The following is a 9,698-nucleotide window of genomic DNA, read 5'->3' as shown; positions in this document are numbered from 1 at the left end:
ACATTTTCAATAGCTTAAAACAATTTTCAGAAAATATATATATATTTAAAATTTTTTTACGTGGGTGTTATACAAAATAGTGAGTCATACAAATACGAACGCGCGAAAATGAAAACCCACTTGATTGTTGACATTTTTGAAATGCATATTTTATACAGAAATGGTTGTCAAAAATATTACATGCATAGGGGGCAAATAGTAAGGTCCAAAGGGGGGGGGGATACTTAACAAGATCCCTTTTTAGTTGCAAGGGAGTTAGTGCACAGAGCATAATTGTCTACAATCAGAAAGGGGTGACCGGCAAATAAGGCGACAGCCGTTTTAGACGGGACTTTTAGGCGAGAAACTGTATTTTGTGTTGAAACAATCATTTCGCGTTGTCAGTTTCTCAGAAATGATTTTTAGTTCATTTCTGAGAAATTGACAACGCGAAATGATTGTTTTAACACGCAAAATGCATTTCTGAGAAAGGCAAAACGGAAATTTTAACAACAAAACACGCATCAACCATTACTTCCAGTTTTCTGGTCAGAATGGGGTTCAAATTTATTCCTAAAAACAAAGGTTGACAAAACTGATTTGTAATCGGTTTTTCTGTACCACTGTCAAAAAGTTTTCGAAAACGAACAGGATTCGCGATTGAATAATCGACGAGTTTCCCCCGAGGAGGAAAACCGGCTACCCGAAAAAAAATATCGGCAGCTAAAAAAGAAAATAACTCGGCTAAAAATTCTCGTAATTAGGTGGTTAGTAATCTGTAATAATTTTTTTGAGATGGCGGATCAACCTTAAATTTAGGGGGGATAAAACAATGCTTTTTCATAGATTAACTTAGAGGGCAAAATAAATTGATCTAATTAATAAAAAAAAACTATAAAATAATTATGATGAAAATTTTGGTTAATTAACAATTTAATTGGTATTCCTTTTGAAAAATTTTCTCGAGCAGTCTATTCTGCCTTTTGTTTGAAAAAAATATTTTATACGAAATCAATTTTCAAAACTAATACAAGGCTAGGGGGGAGATTCTACGGTACGTCACTTAGGGGGGTGGGAGGGGGGGGGGGAGAGTGAACGGTTGATCCGAGATGGCATGGCTAGTATTTGTAGTAATTTTGAATGCTGAACATCGGCGGATTTAGGCCCGGGGGGGGGGGATACTAACGCACCCCCCCCCCCCCCTCAGGCCTTCCACCCAGGGGTTTGCAATAAATAATTGACGGAACAATTATTGTCAATATTAATGATGGAATAATTGATTGCTGCCAAACTTTATATTGCAATTATTGATTGTTCAAAAACAATACATTGTCGACAATACAATTATTGTAAACGAGTCGATGTAATCACTCTCTCTTCTGATTGGATGACGTTGAAATTGAATTACGATGCATTTTAACGTGTTATATTTCAGGGGTCTAGGACAACAAGCTGACGGGACTTCAAGCCGAAGGGACTTCAAGCCGAAATTAAAACTATACAAGCACCTCAAAACACTATTTTATCATCTGTAAAACGTTATTTTTCGGAAATTTTGGTAAGTTTAGTCCATTAAAAGCGTTATTCATGACAATGCACCACTTGTGATTGGCATCCGTTAATAACATCAGCCGGTTTTTGAAATGCATAAATTATAAACATGAAAAATGCCTAAACCATGTTTTACTTTTCAACTTTCCGAAATATCATTTGGAGGCTTAAATTTTATGAAAACGCCAATAACTTGTGAAGAAAGATCATGAAATTCAGAAATTCTTCAAAAAAAGTTTTCAAATTAATCATATTTCACGAGTTTATAAGGAACTATTCGGCTTGAAGTCTCTAATTTTACAATTCGGCTTGAAGTCCCGTCGGTTTGATGTCCGGCACCCATATTTCAGATGCCATAGCTACTCGTCACTGGCGTGAAACTCATTTGGCCATTTCTACATTACAGAATGCCGCGAAAGTTTACAAACGTGTTTTCACAATACAGAAAAAGACTTTTGCCGAGACACCTCGAAATGCAGCTTTTCTTGATGATAAACGAGAGTTTTTGGAGTGTTGAGACTGTTTCGAAGATTTGTTAAAGAAAAATACAATAATTTTTAGATTTATAGCAATAGTTAGCAATAATTTCAATAATTGCAATAATTGATTGTTAATTTACGTCTTACAGCAATTATTTTTTGTCTCTGAGCAATAGTATTGCAATACAATATTACAAACCCCTGATTCCACTCCCTGCCAACACAAAGGGGTCCCCCTTTCTTCTATTTTGAGATATCCATTTCTTGCTGACTGACGCTAAAATTTTTCTAAAGGCGCTCTCGGCGCCAGTATATGTTATTTTGAGGGGGGGGGGGAGGGGGGCGGGGGGGAGCGCGCGCTAAAAAAAACGCTATTTATTGGTCAAAATTTTCCAAAAAAAATGCGCTTTTTGACCTGTTTTTTCAAAAATTTGCCTGTGGCGCAAAAAATTAGGTCAAAATGAGGTCTTTATAGTGATTTAAGAGAGCTCAGAAAACCAATTTGATCGACCTAAAAAGGTCAATAAAAATTTAAAGTTTTTTTTGAAAATCCGCCCCCCTCGAGAAAATCATAGGACCGCCGCTGATGCTGATGCATTTTTGTCGTCTAAATGTCTTGCCGTTTTTATGCCTGTATTTTCCTGGCACCTGTCATACCTATGTATCTAAGTATGAGCTTGTTGATTACTGAATCCAAGCGGATTGATAAACAAGATTTCTAGCGTAAGCTTGCAAAACAACTGTTTCTTAAAATTTTTTTTTGTTGTCTGAGCTACTGCTCATATCGATCACTGGCTTAGCGCCTTACAAGGTCAAATGACAAAATACATAACATTGACTCAGATGGTGAGTTGAACATAAATGTATATATCAAATATATCAGAGTTTATCGATCCGTGCCGGATGACATTCCCCCTAGGAGAAAGATATGAACAATAAATGTTTTTAAATTGAGTTTATAGTCACTGGGGGACTTCTCTATTTATTGTTGTTATCGTCCTCCGCTTGTTTCTCTTGTTCCTCGTTTGTTTCGTCATCTTTTTATTTGTCCATCGTGTTATTATTCCCGCCTGTTTTCTCGATGACTAATACTTCCGTCGTTTCTATTTCCGGGTGTTCTCTGGAGAGATAAGGTCAATAATTTCAGTCTTCTGCATTCTTGATTCGGTTTTTTTGCTGATTGCCTCGAGGAGCTTTATGCATGCCTGGTCCGATAAACCCATTTCCTGTGTTTTGAGACTCGTTTTCGTCGGTGACTCTGTCGATTCCGTTTGTGAATCAATATTAAAGTTAATCTTTTTTTTGTGTAGCCGATTTTTTGTTTTCGATCGCGTTTATTAGTATGGGCTTTTCAAGTGCGTTAGCTAATGATGACTGGCGCTTTCTTGTCGATTTTTGGTTGGATTATTCGATATGATGTTTGGCGATGTGTTCTTTTCATTTTGCCGTTTGGGCGACGGTGCTGAAATCTCTGACGCCGTTGACGACCTTTCTTCTTCTTTCTTACGGTCGGAGATCTTGTGGGTGGCTTTGGATGTTTCCGTTGCTTCCTTTTCCGGTTGGAGGCTCATTCCTCTTGTTGCGCGAGTAGGCGGGCTGCCTGTCGTCTTCCCTTTTGTTTAGCTCGTCGCTTTGCTAGACTGCTTGATTGACCTGCAGCCTGTTTTTTGCTGGTTAGTTTCTTTCGTAGACCTGTCACTGTGTCTTCTTTAATCGGGTGTTGAGGTGCGTTGGGTTTCTCAATGTCCAAAAAACGTAGACAAGGTCCAGATCTCCTCGCGGATTTGTATGCAACGTAGTCACTTAAACGTGAAGGTCTGCAGGGTCCGTATTTTTGAAAATTATTGATTTGTCGTTTTCTTGTAATCGCCGAGCCGTTTTTTCGTTTATAAATAGCATTGGGCTTCCGGAGTCGGCAATAGAATTAGCTCATCTGTTTTTGTTTTCAGTTTTACAATATGTCCGTTGATGTCATCTTCCGCCAAACTAACTGAATTTTTTACCTCTAAAACTTCTGAAATTGCTATAACCGAAAAATTATTGACTTGATATTCTTCCCAACTGTCTTTGGATGTAAATTCTGCAAACGCAACTGAATCGTTGTCTGTATCTTGTCTCTCAGTTTCTATTTCCTCTTGTTATTTGTGATTTCGGTCCTCCATGTAATTGACATTTGGAGATCGACATACTTTCGCAAAATGGTCCCGCTTGGTGGATTTTGAGCAAATTTTGTACTTTACTGGACACGACTCTAAGTAATTTAGATCAAACTGGTTGCCGCACTTGTAACACTGCTTTTGTGTATTATAATTAGTAGATCGTGATTTCTGAACTCTTTTTATTATGTGTCCCACGAGTATATGGTCTGCTTCGAGATCCGCCCTGACCTCTCTACGAATTTTGACTGTTTGTGTAGTTTTTGCGACCACTTGGAATGATGTAGTGTATTGGTTCCTGCTATTTGGCCTCAGAATGGGGTTGTCTTCATGGTTCGACTATATTCGACACCTTTTTTTGGCGGATTGCTTATTCGTATGCGTGTTGAGGACTAGCTGTTGCAGTTAATAGTTCTTCCGCAACTTTTTTGTTGTGCAGGTGGGCAGTGAACATGTCTCTCACCCACTCGTCCTCTCGATCTCCGCAATCGGCTCTTGAAGCCAGTTCAATTAAGTCCGCGTGGAATTGTTCAAGGCTTTCTGTTTTCTTTTGTTTTCGACAGATAAAGTTGTACCGCCCGAATGCTAAGATTCTGGTGGTCACAAAATTATCTTCTAAAATCGTCATAAAGTTTTTTGTGGTGACGGTGTGCAGGTCGAGGTTTGGTTTCTTTTGTTGGATCTGTCGTTGCCCCTCTGCGCAAAGACATAGTCAAAGATAACTGCGGACTTTCGCATCCGCCTCGTCCCAATCGAACGAATTACACAACACTATTTTTTCGCGGGCTTTTTACACGCGATTTTCCCAACCGACTCGTTTTACTTGTTTTCTAACGTCACGGTTTTTCTTCTGCGCCTCCGTCTCACTAGTTATTTTGACTTCATAAAAAGGTTCTGCTGGTTCGATTGGTGCTGGTCTAGCTCTTAGCATGATTCGTACCTCAATTCCATATTTTCAAACACCGCCATCTCAAGTATTGCTACCCATTTAGACCACTCTAAAGGTGGTTCAGCTGAAGCCTTCTCCTAAAACGAATTAATACTCAACGGATTTTTTGAATACCCTGCTGGATGCACCATGTCATACCTGTAAGTATGAGCGTGTTGATTACTGAATCTAAACGGGTTGATAAACGAGGTCTCTAGCGTAACCGTGACAAAACAACTGTTTCTTAAAACCATTTATTATTGTCTGAGCTACTGCTCATATCGATCAGTGGCTTAGCGTCTTACAAGGTCAAATGACCAAACATAACTTTGACTCACATGGTGAGCTAAGCATAAATGTAACTATCAAATATATCAGGGTTTATCGATCCGTGCCGGATGACAGCACCACAGAAAGGGTCTAAGACCAAGTGAACAATATCTCCCTCCCCCAAATCAATTTAATGGGGAGATTGTTGTTTGGTTCAAAGTATTTTTTTTCAGCGAACCGCACATGAGCATAGTACATGCAAGCTTATTTACTTGAACATCTCATTAAGTTTTAGTGGGGGAGGGGAGACTGTTCACTGGGTTCATTTTGTTTGGGGGGGGGGGGTTACCGGCAGTTAAGATGACACTCGTTAAGACGACAACCATTTTTGATGGGACTTTAAGACGACGCTAACCGCAATCTCCACATTGGATTTTTGAGAAACCTAAACCACTTTAATTCGAACTGCTCATTTTACATGTGTTAACTTTTATTTATCGTCTTAATGTCTTGTCGTAATAACGGCCTGTCGTCTTATTAGCTAGCTCTTTTTTAGGGGTATTGATCATTTGGGCCACGGTCTAAAAGCAGAGAAACTCAAAATAAGTGAACTGAGCCAGCTACAAATCGATGAGTTAAGTATTTATAAAGGTCAAATTTTTGAACGTAATTGAACAAATTATGCATAAATAACCTTAATCATTACGGGTCGAGGTCCACGATTAATTTTTCGACTTCGTCGGTCGCGATGGTCGCTAAATTAGTCAGGGTATGTTCGAAAAATTAATAGTTGACTGAGTCTGTAAATAGCGTTTCTCGGTCGCAATGATTAAAAACTAGTCGCGGCATGGTCAAAAAATTATTTGCGGCCTGGTCAAAAGATAAGCCGCCGAGCTTTAAGGAATAGTCATCAAATAAATTGAAACATTTGAATGATAAACAGCCAGCGTTTACTTCAAAGCTAAAAAATTCTTAAGGTAATTAGTCGCGGCATGGTCTAGAAATAAGTCGTGGCATGGTTCTAAATTCAGTCGCGGCATGGTCGAAAAATTAGTCGCGGAGTGGTCAAAAAATTAGTCGCGGCGTGGTCAAACAATTAGTCGTGGCATAGTAAAAATATTAGTCGCGGCATGGTCTAGAAAATAGTCGTGGCATGGTCCTAAATTTAGTCGCGGCATGGTCGAAAGAAAAGAATCGCGGTGTGGTCAAAAAAATAGTCGCAGCATGGTTGAAAACTTTGTCGCGGCCTAACCAAAAAAATGGTCGCACTATACTCAAAAAATAAGTCGCAGCATGGTCGAAAAAAGAGTCGCGGCGTGGTCAAACAATTAGTCGTGGCATAGTAAAAAACTTAGTCGCGGCATGGTCTAGAAAATAGTCGTAGCATGGTCCTAAATTTAGTCGCGGCATGGTCGAAAGAAAAGAGTCGCGGCGTGGTCAAAAAAATAGTCGCAGCATGGTTGAAAATTTTGTCGCGGCCTAACCAAAAAAATGGTCGCACTATACTCAAAAAATAAGTCGCAGCATGGTCGAAAAAAGAGTCGCGGCGTGGTCAAACAATTAGTTGTGGCATAGTAAAAACATTAGTCGCGGCATGGTCTAGAAAATAGTCATGGCATGGTCCTAAATTTAGTCGCGGCATGGTCGAAAGAAAAGAGTCGCGGCGTGGTCAAAAAAATAGTCGCAGCATGGTCAAAAACTATACTCAACAAATAAGTCGCAGCATGGTCGACAAAAGAATCGCGGTGTAGTAAAAAAAATTAGTCGCGACATTGACAAAAAATTAGTGGCGTCATGGTCAAAAATAAGTCGAAGGGTGGTAAAAAAAAATTGGCCAAGGCGTGGTCAAATAATTAGTCGCGGCATAGTCAAACAACTATTCGTAGCGTGGTCAAAAAGTTAGTCGCGGCTTGTTGGAAAGTTTAGTCAAGGGCATGGTTGAAAGATTAGTCGCGGCATGGTCGAAAAATTAGTTGCAGCATGATCGAAAATTTAGTCGCGGCATAGTAAAAAATTAGTAGTGGCATGGTCGAAAAATTAGTCTCGGCCTGATCAAAAGATAAGCCGCCAAACGTTAAGGAATAGTCATCAAATAAACAGAATTATTTAATGGATAAACAGCCAGCGTTTACTTCAAAGCTAAAAATATTCTTATAGTAATTAAAATTTATCTGATTTTTGCGGATAAAACCTATTTAACAGTCAAACGCAATCAAAGTGTTTTTTCTTGGTCGAAAAAAATTATGGACTGAACTCAGTCAAAATTTTTGCCCCGGTCGACCACAGTCAAAATGTTTTTTTTTCTTAGTCGAAACGCTTCTCGGTCGATAAAACGATGGGTCAAACTCAGTCGAAACGTTTTTCCCGGTCCAACGTAGTCGAAATCTTTTTCTCAGTCAAATACCTTCCTCAGTCGAACTCGTTTGAAATGTTACTCCTCAGTCGAGCTTGGTCGAATTTTTTTTACTCGGTCGAATTTGGTTGAAACATATACAGTTCAGCGATTTTGGTCGAAAAATAGAAGCTCTTGGTCGTGCCGTTCGAAACATAGTTGTTTTCAGTCGTGCCGGTTGAAATATATTCGTTTTTCTTGGTCGCGCAGGTCGAAATATAGTTGCTTTTGGTCACCCTGGTCAAAGCAGAAAGTTAATAACTCGGTACGGGTATCGATCGTTTTTTTTTCTGTTCAGTTTTTGGTTGTAAAAAAACTCCTCGGTCGATTGTTCTAACTGTGTCTAACTCTTTGGGGCGTTTTTCTTCAGTCGCGGTAGCTTTTCGTTCGGTCGCGCTGGCCGGGGACATTTTGGCTCAGTCCCAATTTTTGGTTGCGTCGGTCTGAAATCAGCTACTTTGGTCGCGACCATCTGACGATAAAACAACAACCTCGGTCGGGGAAGTTTTTTTTTCAAATATTTCTTTTAAGAAAATTGATGAACGTACACACGTGTTCTCATCTCGGACAACTAGCCGACGTGATTTCAAATGGAAGGGCTTTCAGGCCGAAAGTTAAACTGTATTAGCACCTCAAATCATTATTTTTCATCTGTAAAACGTTGCTTCTCAAAAATTTAGACAAGTTTAACCCATATTCATAACAATTAGGATTGGCATCCGTTGATATCATCAGCCAAAATTTGAAATGCATAAATTACTAACATGAAAAAGATTTCAGCCGTGTTTTTTTTTCAACTTTCCTAATCATCATTTGGAGGCTTAAATCATATGAAAGCGCCAAAAAATAAAAAAAAAGTCATGAAATTGAGAATTGATTCGAAAAAAGTTTTAAAATTAATCATATTTCATGATTTTATGAGGAATAAATCGGCTTGAAGTCCCTAATTTTAGAATTTGGCTTGAAGTCTACGAAATTATACTAAGCTAAAAGTACTTCATGTATTACTTTTTTATTTCAATTGTCATATTGATGATTCTAATGCTTGTTTTTTCCAGTGTCCGGCAAAAAAAAAAACGACAACCGTTTTTGGCGGGACTTTAAGACGACACTTTCTCAGAAATATAACCGCTTAATTTCTAGCTTATTTAGTTGTTTTAACGCTCATTTGTTGTCTCAATGTCTTGTCGTCTTAGTGGTCTGTCGTCCTATTTACGTAGCCGTCCCTTATTATTCTATAAATCTGTAATACGATGTGCCGACTCTATGTCGAACTAATTCAACATTAACCATGTGTTAATTGTGATTGGCAACAATTCTGCCACATTTGCAAAAATGGAGAAATAGTTGAAGAGATTCTTCTACTGTTAGGCCATTTCTGCTCTTTGAACATTCTCCTCATTGACCTGCCACCGCAGACAATGATACAGAAAGCAGACACGTTTAATATGCTTTAACCGATTCTAATGCAATAATCCGACTTACCAATTAACCGGGATCAAAATTGTACCAAATAACATTTTTCTTAAGTTTTTTTTAGATCTTATTAACTAGTTTTTACAGCTTTATCTTTTCTTTTATCCTTGAAAATTCTTGTTTTGAAAATAACTATGTTTCCATATTTCACTTTTTTCCGGCATTCTTGTACTGAACCGAAATTTCCACGTAGTACATATTGCAAAAATTGGGAATTTTGGGGGCGTATCGACAAGCTTGTGTGCCAAGCGAACGAGTCAACTGCAACTGTTCAAATGTTCTTAATTATATGCACACATACTAATAGGTCGGTGCCCGAGAAATTCGTTACGGAAATATGTGCCCTCCTAACTATTTACTAGTTTTGTTTAAAAACCTTTCCGGATGAATTGAAAAAGTTAGGGGCTTCAATGGGGCCTATGAAAGAACGCCTGAAGATGAAAAGTGTTTCAAATTGCTTTGGTTTT

The sequence above is a fragment of the Symsagittifera roscoffensis genome, chromosome 4 (assembly GCF_963678635.1).
Source record: "Symsagittifera roscoffensis chromosome 4, txSymRosc1.1, whole genome shotgun sequence".
NCBI lineage: Eukaryota > Metazoa > Xenacoelomorpha > Acoela > Convolutidae > Symsagittifera > Symsagittifera roscoffensis.
Note: the sequence above shows the minus strand (reverse complement) of the source record.